This window comes from Rhagoletis pomonella, unplaced genomic scaffold (genome assembly GCF_013731165.1).
Source record: "Rhagoletis pomonella isolate Grant_MI unplaced genomic scaffold, Rhpom_1.0 Rhpom_scaffold_00001, whole genome shotgun sequence".
In the NCBI taxonomy this organism is placed as follows: domain Eukaryota; kingdom Metazoa; phylum Arthropoda; class Insecta; order Diptera; family Tephritidae; genus Rhagoletis; species Rhagoletis pomonella.
In genome coordinates, this window is record NW_023458555.1 from 45,776,062 (window position 1) to 45,796,316 (window position 20,255).

The following is a 20,255-nucleotide window of genomic DNA, read 5'->3' on the forward strand; positions in this document are numbered from 1 at the left end:
ATGCTGCATTAACAACGGCAATGGATGCGACCAGCGAGCTACTTGTGTTGCCGCCGCCGCTTAGGCTAAAGACATTTAGAAAAAATAGATCTTACTAAAAATAATTACGGCTAAATTGCATCTATGTATGTACATATGTATGTAGGTGCTGCTACATCTATAAATACAAATAAATGCATACAACAAACATACAAAAATGAATAAATGAGCTTGGCTGCTGCTGGTGTTGCTGGCATTGGTGGTGGCGACCAATGGAGTAAGTAGTCGCAATTTGTTGCTGTATCATAGTGAATGCAATAATATTTGCCACAAATACTTGGTTATCATAAAGCAGAAGAAGAAGAAGGAGAGAAAAAATCAACCGGGAATACATATCGAATTGCAAGCCATCGCATGTTGCAAGTGGCAAATAGCAAGCATTAAGTAGCAAGTGGCATGTTCCATGTCGCATTCTCGTCGCCAATGACCGACTACATAACTGAACCAACAAAAAAATTGGGTGTGAAGTGGGAACGCGCTCCATTGCGATGTGCAAATGTGTGAATGCAAAACTTAAAAGTGTTGATAATTTTCAATATTTTGCTTCAACTTCTACATAAGAATGCGTTTATTATGAGGATTCACGGAGGCTGATGCATACTTGTTCGCTGAGATGACATTCGCTTTTCCATTTCGAGTTTCGCCTATTTCGTTGTTAATTTTTAAATTTTCGTATTGCTCTTAAAAGTGCGTCCATTTCTTATGTGCCTTTATGTGATTACTTCATGGAAAGTGTATAGACGACTTTATGCCACCAAGAATGCCTTCTCAGTTATTTTAATGTGCGGTCGTGCAAATAGTGAACGTCTCTTTTTACCTCTTCTTAATTCGATTTTGATAATTGTAAAAAATATGCTTCCTCGGCGCGTAGAGATGAGTAATTTAGGAGGTTTATTAAGAACTAGATTTTATCGTCAAACTAGTATACGAAGGGAAAGCTTCAGAAATTTTCAATGGCATGCGGTCTATTTATTCCGAATAAAAGATCCAAAGATATATACTACTTGAAATTTCGTACCAGAATTCCAAAACAAGAATCGAGGTTTTAAGCAATCATTGTATTTGAGCTGGAGGCCATTTTTATATAGAACTTATTTAGAAAAGCATCAGCTTCTTTCGGTAGGATGAGAAAATGATATATTTTGAAACAAATATCCTTCATCCCTTGTCAAATTTCATTTGGGGCAAACCCCATTTATATTGAGAACGAAAAATAACAAAGAAGATGGCACAAAACCGAAGTCGGTTCGTTTCAAAAACAAATGCTAAAAGAAATTACGGGATGATTAGTTCCGAAAAACACCATCGCTAACAGATGAATTAACCAACACCAACAAAGCAGCCTAAACCTTTAAAATATGATGTCTTCGCTAGTAATACTAAGTTCAGACAGGAAGTTTAATCGAGTAATTAGCCAAACTTTCTCTATTAAGACGCTAATTGAGCTCGATTTACAAAACCAAATTTCAAAAATTTTAAATTAATCTTCTCGATCTATCTGGCGCAATCAACTACAGTTACGCTACTTCGACCACCTTTTATTATCATTTGTATGCCCCATCTCAAAGGAGAAAGGCTATTGGCCAAGTGATCCACACTAGAAAATATGTTGAAATGTCAATAAAAATAAGAAATTATTTCCGTAAAAGTTGTTTGGCTACATTCCAAATATACCTAAAATGGTGTGCTTGTACCGAATGTACTTTCAAATTAAAGAAAAGTACGATTTTACCAACTATTCCAACACTGTAGCACATTGCTAATCGAACAGCTGACGTGTGTGTGAACACCAAAAAACGCTAGATCAATCAAAAACCTAATTGGCTCAATTGAATTTCTGTCTGAACTTAGTATTACACTGGCTGTCATTAGGTGTGCTGGCAAATGTAGAATACAACTTTGTAGAGATTAAAAATTTTTTCTCCAATTTTTTTTTTCTGAGGCTTATGCAATAAAGCGGTCTACGGATGGCGGATAAAGACCAAGCTTTCATTTCGAAAATAATTAATTTAATCATAAATCATCTAAATAAGATCAAAGGCACAACTTCGATGTCCATTACCTTGAAATAATTTGGCTAGTAAACTAAGAACTGTTATTAGCGATGCCGCTTAAAGATTTGCAGAGGAGACAAATGCGAGATGGAAAAATCAAGGAGAAATGTCGAACGATGACGCTTGTTTGTTAGCCGTACTAAAAACGGTGCAGCCAATAATAAATTTCCGCAAACGACTTATATCTCTTCCCGAAACCTGAACAGCAGAAAGCCCAAAGATGTTCAAGCCTTAAGTTTGCCTTAGCTGGGCAGGCAATGAACATCTGCTACGACGATTCCAGCTCATCGTCTTCAACCTTGAGATAATATTTAGCATTCCAAGGATCTGAGCGCTCGCTGAGCTAACTAGACACCTATATGTCCACCAACAGACAATTTGCGGTCAATATAGCTCCTCGCTCCCGTTATGCAGTGCCCTGACCTACGCGTTGCTGTAACTTCCGCCTATGGCCTGGAACCATAGCGAAGTATCCTGATGCGAGCAAGCAGGAAGTCGGACACTCCCTCATAATTTTCGAATTTGTTTGAAACGACTCAAATTCCTGGCTATTTGACAATATATTCAATATCCTGGAGTGGTAATACATTTGTTAGCTTCCGATACGCTGCTTCTATTATGACGGCTACTTCTGCTTCGAAAAGACTGCAGGGATTTGTCGTAGAAGATTCGTTTTTACCTACGCTTGCACCATTCCGTGAATAAATTCCCAAGGCCCAGATTGCAAACATTGCTCTCCGTTAGTTGTTTCCTTAAAGAAAAATGTGTTATGGAAGGTTCTGTTGGACCCAGTATCGGTGTGCAATGGTTCGTTATGGCCTGAATGAATTTTTTATATTTCCGGATCGTACCTATTTAGTTCGAAGTAAACTTATGGGCAACACCTTCCTAGTCTAACCGAGGCACGGATAACGACCGCTTTAGCTGCCATATCGATAGGTACAACCTTTGGCAGTGCAAGCGCAAAAGTAGGGTTGGTTCGAAATGCCCCACTGCTTCCGATTAGGGCAACTCTTTGCACTCTCTCCAACTCTTTAACCTTGCTGGCCGCATCTAGTGCGCTGCAACAAACATAGACTTCCAATAGCCACCTTCGACAGGAAGCCCCAGCATTGTCAATGGCATTGATTGATTACGCGTGGTAAGTTTAAAAAGTCTGCATTACATTATCAAAATGCCTTGAGATTTGTAAACACACATGCATACATATCTACCTATATTAGCATCTGCTTTCATTCAAAATATCAAATTTCCCTGACAGTTCTCATTGAAATCTAGATTAGCAATTTGCTCTGACATATTTAGACAGTTTTCTTTTTCACAACTGAGGTTCAAGAATTTTCTTTCATAACGCCTAATGAGTAACAATTCCTTTTTTCTTTGCTGATGATCCAAATGCGCTTCAGCGTCCCAAATGAGATTTTTCGTCTACATTATATCCAGATAAGAATTTTAATTATAAACTACGCTGGATGTTTATAAATTTCTGCAGATATACGTACATAAGTACTACATATGTATATAAAAATGTAGGCTGGCATATTTTTACAAGCGTGGCGCAACCCACCACAGCTGGTAATGATGACGAGCTCAAAACAAAAAGTGTAATGCGTGGAAAATGCGACTCCCGGTGCTGCATTCCTCGCCGCTAAGATGACTGCGCGGCATTTGTGCGAGATTGGAGTCGTTGATATGGGAGTGCGGTGCGCTTAAAATGATAAAGTGTAAGAATAAATGAGCAGCGCGAATAGGAAATGAAGTGAAGGAAAGACATTCAAATTGGAATGGAATTAAATGTTACTGGAGGAAGATTGTGGATATCTAGTAGGTAGTTGGAGTTGAGAAGGTGGCCCGCGCGGCGCCACAATAAAAAAAAAAAACCGTGCGCCGTGGCTTGCGCGAACCAACACAGCATCTACATATGGACTAGCTTCTCAGAGACATATCGTCGACACGCAGCAGTTCACAGCTGAAGATTTTTGTATACATACATATTATAGAAGCGCATCACCTATCAACAGTTTGAATCAAGTGTGAATTGCGCCAGCAGTTAGTTGACCGGCTGGCCGACTGATTGAAATAACTGAGTGGGGGCTTGTGTTGGCCGTGAACTGCGCATGCGCACACACCATTCGTATGCGCAGTACTGTAGACTAAGAAGATTGAAAGAGTAGCGATTATTATTTTTTTCCTTGAATTGCAGAGATTTACAGCAAGAGATATGTTTTTGTTTTACTCATTATTTTCAAACGTTTACTTAAATTAATTTAAAAAATTTCACTAATTTAATGAAATGAATAAATTTAAATTTACAACAGGACAGCGCATAATGATGAATATTTTGGCTAATTTGATTCGATGGTGGCTGCAAAAGAAATACCAATCAATAATTCGTATCAAACTAAAGATTAGGGCGGAATTTTGTTGGCTATTTGAATATTCGATTGTATGAACAAAAAAGTCTGAATATCCGGATATCCGTTTATCATGTTGGTATTCGGATATTCGAATCTAACAAAGTAAAAGCTCAGTTAGTCTAGACTTAACTTACATAAGAAAGCGTCGTTACGTCAACTTGGCCAGAAGCGAAAATATTTTGTATTTTCCTTTTCAGCTGAATTTCACTTTGCCGCCTATAAGTCACATCAAAAAAAAATAAAAATCCTGAACAAAAATATATTGCGTTGGTCATTATATTAGGTTACGTTACGTAAATTAAGTCTAGACTAACTGAGCTTAACAATTCTCCTTGAATTAATGAAATGTTTAACTATTTATTTTTTTTTGCAACTCGGTAAATTCAGTAAATATGAGAATAATTTTACCCATTCCTTCAAATACTGTTTTGAATATCCGGATGACCAAATGAAGGGATATTCGGATTTTATCAGTGTATGTAAATATCCGAACGGAAATTCAAATATGCGGATAGTCCCAGCGCTACTAACTAAGTTTGAAAAATATATTAGCCGGATATGCGGAATACATAGTGTACGAATATGAACCGAATGTCCGTAGTATTCGGATTTCATCCGTATACATAAGTATCCTAACAGACATTCGAATATTCGAATATATCGATAGTCCCAGCGCTACTAAAAACGTTTGAAAAAAAAAATAGTTGCCAATGGTTGGAAGTGTTAAATGAATTTAATATTTTATTAAGTAATTTGTTGCAAAATTAGTAAAAGAATTGCCAATTGATTAAAATTCATACAGAATGTGTTTTTATAAAATTTTTGAACATAAATTTCGTAATAAAGAAATATTTTAATATATATTAAAATGTTTTACGACATGGTGTTGTCAGGTATTAAACAAATTAATATGATCTGAAATACAAACTTTTGACTCAAAAGTCCTTTTTTTGAATTCATAGAATATTCGGGAACAGCCTGGGACAGCGTTTCTACCTAGAGAAGAGTGAGTAGAAATTTCCCACAAGGGGGAGTCTTTTTTATCACTACTTCGGGTCGTCAACCAACAGTTGGAGACTCTGAAATGGAGGGGGGTCGCTTATGCGGATGCCCTAGCATTTATTTAAAAAATAAAAGAAAAGAGCTTAGGCACCCTGCATGAATATATGCAAGGTTGCCTGAACTTGATTTTGAACTGGGCTGCGGACTACGGACTATTGCAAAACGTAGTTCGTGGCTTACATACGGAAGTTTAAAATTTCGAGTATTTAACCACACTCGTTGAGCGGCATTCCACTTATGTATACTCTCTGACGGGTTGAAGTATCTGCGCATGATCCTGAACTGCAAGCTATTCCGGAAACCAAATATGGAGGAAAGCGTTAAGAGCAATGCTAAATATTATGGGCGTCGCCAAAGTCTACGCATTGTTGTCTAAAAGTTTACTTCTAACTACAGCCGCTTCGGCATTTACAAAAGCGTTGTGTTCATTCCAGCGATCATTGCCCACCGATATAGGCTTCGACTGTATCCCTCAGCACTCACATACATACCTTTAAATAAGATTAGAAGGAGTGCAATTTTTGAAATCGGTGAATGTCTTTACTTAGGAAACGAAATTCTATGGGAGGCTATGAGAAGTCGTCTTCTGCGAATAATTTTCCGGCAACCAGTCCAGTGCACTGCACTATTTTTCAAGCGGAGCTAGCCGCTGTAGAAGAACAACGGATTAGATACTCACAAATGCAAGGATGTAAACATGTTTTCCGATAGTTAGACAGCAATAAGAGATCCGGGAGTTTGATGGTAGGCTTGAAAATAGCCGCAGAGCATCTGACATCCCTCTCGACCGCTTAAAATTGTATCGATATTGAGCTAACAGCGTAGCGATATTGCGGGACAACTGTGGTGAAGTTGTCACCGGGTAAGGAAACCACATTTGATTTAGTGTGGGAAAAGGGGCATTTAGTCAGCTCAGCGAGCGCAACCTTACCTATAGTCCCTACTGTTACCCCGGTTCATTGGTTGTCCAGCTAACGCGTGCTTAAAGCTTGAATACCTTAGTCGCGTGCGTAATTTTATTGTGGGTACGCATCGTTTTTATATTACCAACACATAAGTCTCAACTGTCGATTCGTCCTCCCTTCTTTCGTATTCCCGTTTTGCACTCTCCAAAACATTAAATGGTATCACAGTTTTAATTAATATACTAGTCCAAGTGCGCCTCTATTATTTTAGGCAACCTGTTCTAACCATCTAAAACCATTTAATTCAAATGTACGAAGCAGGGACCGAGAACGCATTACAGTTTTGATTTAGATTAGAACAAAATGTAATATAAAGAACCAAACGGGAACAAAAGTGTAGAGAGCAATTTGAAAGGGGACAAAATGCGAAAAAAAAAGGTTTGGGAACGTTTCCGTCAAAAACTAAATGCGAACAAAACTCGCGGCAATGTTCTCAAGAAGAACAGAAGCAGAACGAAATTTTCGGAACGTTTCCGATAGGAACAAAATGAGAACGAAAGAATCAAGAACGTTTTCAAGGAGGATAAAATTAGAACAAAAGTCTTGGGAACGTTCTGCCAGAGAATAAAAGAAAACAAAAGTTTTGAGAACTTAACGTCAAGAATGAGAGGATAGTCTGCGTGTTGGGATGAAAAATCGTTTCAGTGAGAATCACGATTGTTAATTCTAAGCCAAAGGAAGTCTGGAGCATTTCAATTTCCAGATCGTTTCATCATTAGGGTGAACTGTTCATTTATGAAAAAAATTTGTAATTTTCTGTGCAAAACGAGTTCGTGTCTAAAGTCTTTCGTTTCGTAATTTTTTTTTTGTTCTTTTTTGATTAATTTTAATATTCAAACATTTTAAATTAATGAACGCTGTGTGAAAATTTTTGTTCTCGCTTCCATTCTTCGCGAATAGTTCAGAGAAGATTTCTTCTCGTTTCGTTCTCTGTCAGAAAGCTGCTGAAGTTCCCAAGTTATTTTTTCGAGAGAAAGTTCCTTAGACTTGTGTTCCCGTTTAGATCTTTTCCAAAACGTTCTGGACCCTTTTGTACCCATTATGTTCTCTTAAAAATGTTCCCGAAAGTATTGTTCGCATTTTGTTCTCTCTGGGGTTTGTTCTCATATAATTCCCATTGAGAACCTTCTCGACAGTTTTGTTCTCATTTTGGTTTTGGTTTTGAAGCGTTATTGGGAGAAAAACTACAAGAGCTAGTTTCGATCTTTCAGCGCCTGTTTTCTCTGTATATTTATTTACAAAGTAATCTATTAATGGATTTTCAAACCTCTATTTGTACTATCGAACTTAGCTTCAATGATGAAAATTCACCGACAGCCGATCATTCAACTATTTATCATTCTTGAATCCATGAAAATCCTTAATTCCACAGTTACCACAAAAACAAAAATCATAATTAATTTAATCCCACAATTTCGCCTAGCTACTACCATACGAATACGTATTTAGGTATTACCAGCTGAATTTTCAATTATGCCATAATCCCCAATGACATATTTGTCAAGTCAATGAAAGTACTTTGTATACATTTTTATCTGTTTAAACCTATGTGCGCCCATTTTTGAGTGACATTTGTATGCAACTCCGCGAATTGCAGCTGTCAAATTGACTATCAGTGTTAACAGTAAATATCGCCATGCCGCCAAGTATTGGCAGTAATAACTGTACTTACCATTGCCACAACCATTTCTGCAAATTTTTTCTACGATTCAATTCAATCACGGCACCACTTACAGAAATAATAATTTCCACTTTGTTTGTTTGTGCTGTTTTTTTTTTTGTTAAAATTTATTTTGCTGATTTCGTAAAATTTCTTCTTCGAATAATTAAAGTTGGAACAAGTCAAGCCGCAATAAACAAAGAAAACATCAAAAAATTAAAGAAAAAAACTAATAATGAATGAATGAATGGGCGTTGCCGGTTAGTATTGCAAGAAAAATGCATTCTTCCGTAAAAGCTGTAAAAGGTAAGCCGCATGCTGCATTTTAATTGAAAATTCATAAAAACGCGTGAATCAAATGTATGAATTAAAACTTAAGGCTAAGCGGTGGTGCATTGAAATGTACAGAGAGGGTGAGTAGGGGGTGTGAAAGGTGTTGAGCAAAGCGTGAAGAAAGCCAGAAACCCGTTTTTAGTGCAAAATTGCAATTTCAAATGTAATTTCTCATTTCGCGGCGCTCGCCGACGTCTGACTAGCGGACTGTCGCACTTCCTCACTGCCGAACGAATGTACGACTTTTGACTGATTGTCGGTCTGTTGGATGTACATACATACATATGTATGTATGTATGCATGGAACTAGTATATCTGTTTGTTTACTGATCTGTTAGACCATGTCGTCCGCTTTGTCCTCAATTTTTTTCTAGCGTCTCTTGCCCGCTTTGGTAACTTTGTGCAGCGATTTTGTGGTGCAGCGATTTAACGTTAATCCCAGACAAAGACAATCCATCAAATCGCGAATAAATAAATAACTACAATTGTCTGTCTGTATGCAAGCATGTGTGTATGTCTATGATGTAGTGCGCTTTATTACATATTTCTATTCAGTTATAAAGAAATAGATTAAATTGAATTAAAGCACGACAATTTGCTAATGTAATATATCTTAAAAGGGAAAATCTAATTTAAATTAGATTAAAGAAAATTATATTACAATTTACTGTAGGTATGTACATAAAAAATGGATTTTTAAATAATGATATTATAATTCAAGAAATTGATTTATCTGCGAACTGCACGTGTAAGTAAGTCAGATTTTATTTCAAATTATCTGGTAGAGGTAGATAGATATACATATATAGTTCAAGCTCCTTCATCTACTTATTTGGCACTATAACCGTTTTTCGGTTTGGGCAGAGACCAAAACACTTCGCCTTTTCCTTTTTCCTTTACGAATTTTTGCTCAAGTGCAGACAGCTCTTTCTGCCTATTTTTATATCATTTCTCTTCTTCTTCAGCACCGATCGTCCTCGCGAACATGCTCATTAGTTTTGCGTAGAATATTTCTCTGTAGAATTGTCTTCCGGACATCGTCCATAAAAGAACTAGCATGATGCGAGACGTGCAGAGCGTAGTTTTTGTTCGTCGAGACAGGGTTCTAAATAGCGCCTTTTATTCCACGCTTGATCGCCAGGCTGACATTATTGGTAGTGTTTATGCTGGATCCTAGGTAGACAAAGTCCTTCCTTACTTCAGACACTTTACACTGACGTGCCTGGGTTTCAGACCGACGACGTCAATATATCCTGTAAATGCCAGCAGCTGACTTAACTCTTCTCGAGATCGCCAACAAAGTCACAAAAAAAAATCCGCACGCGAATAGCGTGTGTATGCAATCTCGATTTGACAAAAGTAGCAAAGAACTTATCGCGGTCCCCGGAGACAGCGCCATACTCCAGAGAAAAGCTGTCGGAATTCTCTCCTTCTCTTTTGGAAGCGTAATTAGAAGTTTAAGTGCCCTTTTTTCATGTAGGTTTTAAAACTTGCCTACCCTTTAACGTAACACACATTTTTTTTTGGAACAAAATTTGTGTTTAAAGGGTAGATAAATTTTAAAACCTACTTGAGAAAACGACCCTACATTTTTTTATATTCCGCACCATGCCAGTAAACACTTCGCCTTGCGCAGTCCAGTGTCGTTAAAAATCTATTCCTTCATCTCTTTCCTATGTTCATTTTTCATAGTGTGGAAAGAGTGAAAAAAATAAGTCAAAACCAAACAGCCGCTGCCTTCTCTGGGGCTAAGCGGTCTGCTTCCTAATTACATACCCTGTACGCCTTTTTGACCTGGTGTCCAAATTAAGCGTACATCATTTGTCATGCGTACGGAATTAAGTCCTAACTTGCTCATCACAATGACTCCTTCCTCGGGTAAGATCAACACACAGGCTGATGACGCGGATTTCCTCTCTGAAAGATGCTCGGATATTGACCTATCGGTAGGTATTGATATCTTAAACCTGAAACCGAAGACACCTTCCGGCGTTAACGAACGCAACCATCTAAAGAAGTAATCAGAAATATTTATGTACTTAAATTTTCTCCCAAACTACTCCAAACTGTCATCCACTTGTTTCTTGAGGGTATGCTTAAGAGAATATCTTCTTCGCCTGGCAGAGGTTTGTTGGAGTACATCCTCAGTTTTTCCTAAGGACGGTTTGAGCGCATTTCCTTTCACTATACATATGTACGTGGGTATAGTTGCCTAAACTGTACTTTTTCTTGAAGACTTCTTGCATATAGGCATCAGGTACGTTGCTGTAGTAATAACAGCCGTGATTTTACTAAGCTATCTTCTATAATTAGTAACTCCTTGTACGATGATTGGTCAGCCGTGGTGTTTCGAACAGCGGTCGACCTTTGGCATGCGATGGCAAATCTGCGAACGTATTTCTCCATTGGTGTAAAATTTTTGGCCCCTTCATTTGTTTAATAATGATATGTTGTGACATAGACATAGATTGGAGGGCTACATAGGTCAAATACTTCGCAAAAATATTAGTGTAAAAACATTTACATTTTCATTTTCTAATAAAAATTAAAGTATCGATAATTATGCTTAATTATGCTGCATATGTATGTGTGTAGATAAATTTGTATGGGACCACTATCAGAAATAACACGAAAAATATCGATAAATGCTCCCACAACGATCTGCATACAAACATCGAAAATTAATTTGAAGAATTCTCCGATAGTTATCAAACGATAAATATGTTTATGGTAATAACGATATTTAAATCGATAAATTTGGATATAACGCCAATTAAGGCAGCAGTCGATAAATATGCCAATATATATTTATATCTGTGATAATACCGATATTTATATCGATGAAAATAGAAAGAACGCCAATGAAAAGGTGCATATGTATCAAAGTTTTGATAAAAAAAAAACATCGCTATTTCTTTGGATAAATATGTATATCGATAAAAAATTGGCAACATCGATCGATGGTTAAAAAAAAAAACGATTTCAATGATCACAACGAATTTTAAGCAACCGATGTCGAAAATAAAATTCAAGATATCGTTGGAAACACCGATAGTGAGAGCTAATCACAGTCACACATTCTATTTTCTCATTATGAAAAATTTGTTGTATTTTTTTAACCTTTGTTTTTGTTTGTACGCAAATAACTGACAACAATTTTACACTTCTGCACACATATCCACTTCCCCCCGTCGAATGTCACAGTCCATGAAAAAGCTCCATTTTCTTTTTCGATCACCTTGCAACCCAGTAACATCTTTCTACTCCAAGCGAGCGAGCCGGCCAGCCAGCTAGTCGTAAGTTGAGGTGAGTGCCAACATGGCAAATGTGACACTGAACGAAGAACAACAAATGCAAACACCAACAGTGCCAGAAGCAGCAGTAGCACAAAAAGGCACATTACAATAACAAAAAAAAAAACTACTAGGGTGGCAAAACTAGTGTACTACTAACTCTTTGCATGTGACACCGATGCCGTCGAATGAAAATAAAATACAATAAAAAGCTTTAACGAAACCGTGGAAACGAAGTCGCCAAGTCGAGTCAAGCCAAAGGAGCAGTGGCAGAAAAAGAAGAAGCACTAGCTAGCACCGACGAGTACATATTGCTGTGCTGCTGTTGCTCATCAGTGGAAACAACAACGCCGCGCATTTGGCATTTAGGTGTTTAGTTGTCATTGTTGGCGTATTGTTGTTGTGTCGCTACACCTGAAATACGGCAGCAAAAATGTTGACGCTGAAAAATGTTAAAATGCAAATGTTAGACGATTTTTTCGCGCTTATTGTTATTGGCTTGTTAGCTGGATTTTTTTATTTTTTATTTTTTTGTAATTTTATTTCTGCTGGTGGTGCTGTGTGTGAAGTTACATTTTAATAAATTTGAACCCGTGTGACATTTGTTGTATTTCAGCTGATTTTTTGCCACTATTGCCGGGCTGCTAGCGCAAAAGTGACTCGCTCAAGGCGAATTTATACAAGGTGGTGTTACTGGCGAATTTAGGTTTTCGCCGCGGTAGTACTTGAATTTCAAAATGATGTGTTTGTTGTAATATGAATTCGCCTTGTTTACAAGAAACACATCATTTTGACATTAGGAAGTACCGTTGCGAAAATCTAAATTCGCCTTGTATAAATTCGCCTTGGACTCGCTTGTCTTTTCGCGTATTATTTTTTTTTCATTCAGCTGCCTATTTAACTTGAATCGCAGAAAGTGCGAAAAGCTGAAGAAGCATTACTTATTTATTTTGTACACTTCTTTTCGGCTGCGTAGAAGTAAAAGTCGCTATGCAATAAAAAGTATAAAGGCCAAATCCTTTCGAGCTTTAGTTGCGGCTCACCAACAAGTTTTTGGCATTTTACACTTATACCCCACAAAAATCGGGTGTGTCAGTGTCAAATGTGTCACTGCCAGCAGCCACACACCAAAATTCGCCACTTCAAATCTCCAACAATGCCGCTAATCTTCCAAACACACGCACACACACACTCAACTTTTGCAACACACCTTTTTAAATGCATAAATTGTGTTTGTTGCAAATTTGTTTGCCGGTTTGTTTACATTTTTTCTGCGATTAGTAAAACAACTATCTATGTAAGATATTTAAAAAAAAATAGCAAAAGGCAATGTAAAAATTAAAAACACAACTAATCGCTGTTTTTTCACACTCACTTTCCTCTATTTAGTTATACATACAACATACATATGTACATAGATACTTACACGCAATTTATTTTATGCATAAATTTTTAGGTTTCGCACCAGTGTTGTTGATCATTCATACTTTGTTGGTTGGTTGGTTTGCACAAACAAGTGCGTTTACAATTCGTTTATGCGTCGGTTTTAAGCCAAAAGATTTTGCATGTCAGCTGTCGGCATTACGCTGTTGCAGCTTACCAGCTGTCATCGTAAATGTCAAAATGTCCATGCGTTGATGAAACGAAACGAAAACGAATAGTTGCTGCGAAGAGTCGTTGACATTGATGTTGCAATATTGGCAATGGATTGCGCGAATTTGTAGGTGTTTTTAAAGTTGTATGCTACCAAATTGGAAATAAAGACTTTTATCATATGTACACTAGGCAACAAATGAAATTGTACACCTTGTTCTAATACAATATGCGCAATTATTTTCTTGAGTTTTTTTGCATTATTTATTTATAAAAATATATAGTTCATTCTATAATATAAACCATATAAATCAAAGTTTCACACTTTATATTAAGTTCACAAAAATTTAAAAAAAAAAAATTCCATGTGTATAAGCATACATTTTTTATGAAATGAATTGCGGCAGACCGTTAACAACGAAAAATTAACGCCAGTTTTTGTAAATTGCATTTGTTATATAAAAAAAAAACCGCAAAAGCAGTCTCCAAAAAAAAAAATCTAAAAAAGAAGCAACGCGATTTTGTAGCCGGTCGAAACTTGCACTTCTTGAATGGGCTACAAAACTGCATACTCGAAAATTTTCTAGAAATTCTGAATAAAATAATTTTTTTTGAATTTTCGCGAGCTTTATATAAAGGCAAAAAATGTTTCATGAAAATAATTGTCGCCTAGTGTATATCGGTTAGTTGAAAAAACAACGTCTTCTTCAATTTTTTAAATTAAATGATGTATGTATTAGGTGAATTTTCTTGTCCAAAACTAATTTTAAGTTAAGTTGAGTTTCTCCAACTCAACTTAACTTAGTTTAGCCAATTTTTTAGACTTAGTCAAGAATAAGCTGTGTAAAAAGTAGGCACTGACTTAAGTCCAAAAAAGGCTAAACTAAGTTAAGTTGAGTTGGAGAAACCATCCCTATGAGTTCAAATACGGAGCTATCGAGAAAGTTGTCTTATAGCATAGACAGACGGCAAGCAACGTCGATTCAGATTAACTACGCAGTTTATATCGTCGCTCGAATAAAGAAACAGTGTAAATGTCACATAGACTGTTATTCGATAATTGCACCATTGGATAGACAATCCTTTAATCTATTAGAAAAATCTTTAGTTTTCTTAAATATCTCTGTGGCTCACTAATTTATTCCCGAAAAACGAAATTGTATTTGTATGGTTTGTAATGGTTTATAAAAACTTCAAATTCGTTTTTCTCAAAACTATACTTTTCGTGTTACACTATTTCATTATGCCAGCGACGATATGATCGGTATTGCGGGCTCAAATCCCTTGGCAGCTACATTTTTTGTATTTTTAAGCTATATTTTAAGAATGGCGCGGAGTGGCGGATGGAACATAGGAGCTAATGAGTTGTAGTACACAGTTCTGACCACTCGCCTACCGCGGACGCCAGTCTCGTTTGCAGAATTATTTGCCCAGAGAACATGCTTGACTTGCCTGGACATCTGCGATCGCAAACCGCAGACGCGGTACATAGATTTTCAGACTTTTTTAAATGTTCTGTTTTCATATCAGCGTGGAGTGAAGTCTGAATTGTATTAGAAGTTTTAGACCTGTTATTTCTGGCATTAAATGCTCGAAAGTGCTGTAGACAGACAAACGTTTGAAAAAAGTGCTCTCAACTCCCATGTTATCATTGTAAACGCTCCCTTATAGTTAATGCTGTACCATTTGCTCTGATAATTTCCCATTTATTGATATAAATAAGTGTTAAGCTTCTGCTCTCGTAAATAATATACCTAATAACTTGTTTTCCTTCTTTTTTACACCTAAGTTGAGATTCTCTAATTTCTTTCTTATTAAAATAACTGATATTAAGTAAGTATATTGCAAATGGGTTAACAGAAACAAATCTTCAGGGGTAAGCGCAAGAAAAAATTTATTACGCAATGAAAACATTACGAAAATTTCAAAAAAAAAGTTTGGGTAGAGATGTATTTTGGAACGAATTTCCGTCATCCCTTGTCAAATTTGGTTTGGAGACAAACCGGTTACGGCGTCATTTTTCGTTCTCTCTTAGGGTAGAGACCTACCAGGGTTTGAAAAAGTGTATTTTTTCTTTGAATCGCAAAAAAATTTACAAAGTTTTTACTTTTTCAGCTATCAAACTTCAAGTCAAAATACTCTAAATTTTTTGCGATACAATTTTTTTCAAATTTGTTTAAAATTTCCGTGGATGTCTTTATTTTGCACGGCATTCTCGTGTTATTATTAAAAAAAGCGAGTTCTTAGCAACTTCAAATTAGCACATCATTGCGCCAAAAAAATTATTGGGCTATAAAAATGCATACTCCATTTTTGAAATTCTGCTTAAAAACTTTTGAACTTTTGATTAAACATTGGCGAGTTTTACTCGCTTTTGTACAAAGTTTGAAACTTTTATTTATAAACCTTTTGTTACACAATTACCTATATTTTTATAAATAATGAACAAAATATGTAGCTTTAATTTTTTTCATTTATTTCATTAGCACCATAAGACTTTACCTCTTTTATAGTACAATTGTCATGAGCATTATTGTGAATATATTAAAAATTTAGTGTTATAGTGTTATTGTGCTTTGTGCCACGATTTTTGTTTTTCAGGAAAAATGGAAAAAGCAACAAAGTCTAAGTGGTAGAAGTTATAGCTGCCATTTCGGAGATCACCACATCTCCTAATCGGACTTTGTTTTTTTCTAGACTTCAGCAGGAATCGAACCTGATCGAAATATATGGATGTTGTTTACTTTATTAGGGCATATTTTTACACTATTTAATAGAGAATTGAAGTTCCCACCCACCAGTATGTTTTTAGTTCTGCGCGATGAGAATTAATATACGTTTTTTTAACATGAAAATCACTGTTTGAAGAAGTGTATTTATTTATGTCCAAGCTCTACAAAAATTGACTTTGGACCGGATTTTTCTGCAAATCGAATGGAACCAAAGACATCTGCCGCATACAAATATATTACTTATGTATATTCTGGAAATCCCCATAAAAAAAATCTTTTTGGCGTTGTTATGTAACTTTTCGTTTACCACACCAAAAGGCAGGACTGGGTATTAGAGGGTTAAACTAAAACTATAAATATGCGTTTGGCACAGTAAAATTTGTTTTCAACAATGAAAAATTAATAAAATACATGCATACATATGTACATATAGTGATCGGTATACTCTGCGCTGGTAATAGAAACTTTTTAATTGGTAACTAAAGTTCCTGTTTATGTTTTTGTTAGCAGAATTTTTAAATTTTTCGATTGGAAAATGTAAATCGAATAAACTGTCTTCACATTCCTATGTAAATTTAGTTGAAAAAAACCTTGACTTTCAAGCAGCAAACATTGAAATCACGGCTTCGAAATCAATGTCACGAACCAGAGATGATTCCAATACCAAAGTCCGAGGCTAGTTAGTCTATCTTCATTCATTGTAGAACGTAAAAACTTCTTAATATGCACTAACAGACTGAACAAACATTCGGCTTCGGCAACGGAGGCAAATGCTGGGTCCCTAACTCCTTCGATAAAAACCATAGACACGTTAATATCGCGAAAGCCTCACAGAAGTATGCTACTTGCTTTTAAAGGGCTTCTTCTTAAGCATAGAAAAATAGAGTTAAAAAATAAAATAAATAGTAAATAAATATCGATTAAGTTAATTGGCGACCTCACGAACTTCCACAAAACGAATCTTTTCATCTTCGTCAGCTAAAGATAGACAGCTTTGTTATTCGTTTATTAGGGTGCAATGATTGGCAGATGCTATCCGGTGCAAGTAAGAGACCATATAAGTGTCAACGGTACTAATAGACTTATACCGTTTTACAGTATCAACGACGATATGGTCCCTTGTTGTCAATAATAATGTCTCGTTTTTCTGAACAACTACTTTTCTATCTTCTGTTCCCCTCTATGAAGTATGTATGTATTAATAAATAAATTTATAATTATCGCCACAATTAATTTGCTCGTGAGAATTCTCAGTAAATGCCACCTATTACCTTTTAAATTACCGTGGGCGCTCTAAACAACATTCAATAAGTGTTGAAGTAGCTAAATGTGGCTTTAAATTAATTAATTGTTTACGAGCAACATAAATTAAATTGCGACCTGCGAGTTTTCAGCATTTGTTTTAGCATCTTTGGTTTTTTTTTTTGTTTATTATTATTTTTTTATATTCATTTATAACATTTGTGGCAATGCGCCGCGTTAAGGTTTGGCCAACTTTGGCGCTATTTCGTTTTTGGGGTAGATTGTGAGTGGGCGTATAAAGCGATAAATTTCCATGGCACAAAATCCCAAATGGCTGGTTGCTTGGCTGTTTGGCGGTGAATGGTGGCGGCTATCTGGTGACTGGTGGCAACAAGTGGCATTATTACTGTTTTCAGTTTGTAAATAGTAGTGTATTTTTGTTGTTGTCACGCCAGTTGGCATTGGTGTAAATGTCATTTGACGGTTAGTGGAAAATTGTAAAGTAAATATCTGTAATAAACAAAAATATATTAGCTCGTTAAAAAACTATAAAAATAAATTTTTAATGTTTGTTTGTGTGTGTGGCACGTATAGAAAATTGCTTTATGAAACAGCGCCCAAAATGTTACGACGAAATTGATTAATAACGCAAGTTAATAAAAACTAATAGAAGCAACAGAAAAACAATGAAATAAATCATAATGGATTTTGACGCTGGAGTACCGCGCATTGTATAATATCTCTTCAGAGCTTGGGAGAAATAAATTAAATACACAAGAAAATCTAGCTACATAGCGATTAGATATGGAAACGAGGTAGGCAGCCAGCAAAGCACGAAACCGCTATTCAATTATTTTTCTTTTTTGTTTTATAAAAAAGGGCAAAAAAAAAATAAAAATAAATTAAGTAAATTCTGCCACCGCTCAAAATTCATTCTGCGGTTTACCAAACCACCGCCACTACTCATTCGCTCAAACAATCAAACCATGAAATTATGACGGCAAGAAATGCCATCAACAATCAACAGCAAAGCAATGTGAAGAAGATTTGAAGAAGGGGGAGGAAATTCAATTTAGCGCCGAGGCATTGCAATCTGAACTCTTTTGAAATGCAGCGGCAACAACGAAACTACTGCCACAGTAACAGCAACAGCAATAGCAGCAACAAGAACATCTCATTGCTCATTCAGCAACAGACTACTCCAACTGTTATTTGTTGCATATTTAATAGCAAACAATGCAGGCAATGTATATACATAAATCCAATCGAAGTTGCAGCCGCAGTGATGAGCTGCTACAATATGATTGTTGATTGCCTCTACCTCCCTCCACCCACCTCCACTGCTGTAGCAAGGCCTGTACGCCTAAATTGTTGATATGTATGTAGCCTTTTGAAATACAGCCGAATGTTGCCGCTATGGCATCTGTTATGGCGGCCCAAATGCAATATTTCGCGTTTTTCCATGCTTGTAACAAAAATTTCTACAAGTTGGCTAACTGCTTGTGATGTTGGGTGGTGTAGACGCACTCACTCCTCTTATGACAGCAATAGAGGATGTCGGCTATCAACGCCTCAGCTGGCTGCCTGTTCATCTTGGCTGTATGTATGTACTCATGCGCTTGATGAATATGCTTGTTGAAGAGAGTAACTGATGGATTAATAGACAGGTAAACAGTGTTCGACCGAGAGAAGGAAGTATCAGATTTTTGTGCGAGTTAAATGCTAATACATACATATGTATGTATACGAGGCTTCAGTGATATAATGCTCATCCACCATGGCTACCGTTAAGTTGGTGCATCTATTAGCCACCGATATATGTATGTATGTAAATATAAACATTAGCATGCCACGCGAAAAAATGCACTGTTTTCTCATAGGAATCGACAAATTTGCTCTATTGTACCATTCCCACATAAATATTTTGTCTCGGTTTAATATCATTCTTAGGCTGAACGTGGTAAAAATAGTATTTGGAAAACTTAAATTTTTCATAAAAAATGTACATACACACATTTAGTGCGAAGTAACCTTACAGGGCAAATCTGGCTAAGGTAGTATGTAAGACAATTGAAAGATAGTAGGCAAGATAGTTTGAAAGATTTTCTTTATTCTGGCACTAAATAAAGTCTTACGGAAAAAGCCTCCCTTAACAACTTTCATGGTGAAAAGCTCGTTTGGCAGCAAGTTCCTTTATATCACTTTGCTCGGACTACTCCAACAGTCGTGGCCGAGTGAAAAAAGCATTGGCCTGCCATTCTCAAGATCGTAATACAAGTTCTCGGCGGCGGAATTTTGTTTTTTCCAAATTTAAAGTTTTTTTTTTAGTTTTCTTTTAATATCTACAATGCTTAAAAACTTATTTTATTCGCTTAATTTTCTTTTTTAATCTAATTTTTCAATTTTGTTTTAAAAAGAAAAAAATTTTTTTTTTATTTAATTTCATTTTTAAAAACTTTTTTTTTTGCAACTTACTTCCTGTATAATTTCTAATCTGTGTTGTACAAAAAAAAAGAACATAATTCTCTTCTACTAATATAAATAACTCTGTTGTTGATCGTTTTATTTTGAGCTTCTTTTTTCTGTTCTTAATTTAACTTTAAAACATTTTAATTTTCTTTTCATTTTAGATTATATTATGCATTTTAAAAAGAAAAATATTTTTTTAACTCATTTAATTTTTGGAACTTATTTAATTAAAATTGTTTATTTTTATTTTAATTTTTTAGATTTTATTTTTTAAAAAGCAAACATATTTTTTAATTTCGTTGAATTTTAAGAAACTTGTATTATTTTTTTTAAATCTAATTTTATAATTTTTTTAATTCTTACTATTTATTGTTTTAAAAAGAAAAAATATATATA

At 35.8% G+C, this 20,255-nt stretch overlaps 1 protein-coding gene across 1 annotated transcript in view; it reads left to right on the top strand.

The window, feature by feature from the left end:
* Positions 1-20,255, top strand: part of LOC118744843 (microtubule-associated protein Jupiter) — a 401,717-nt gene that overhangs the window by 168,910 nt on the left and 212,552 nt on the right. The gene's annotated exons all lie outside the window — the stretch shown is intronic.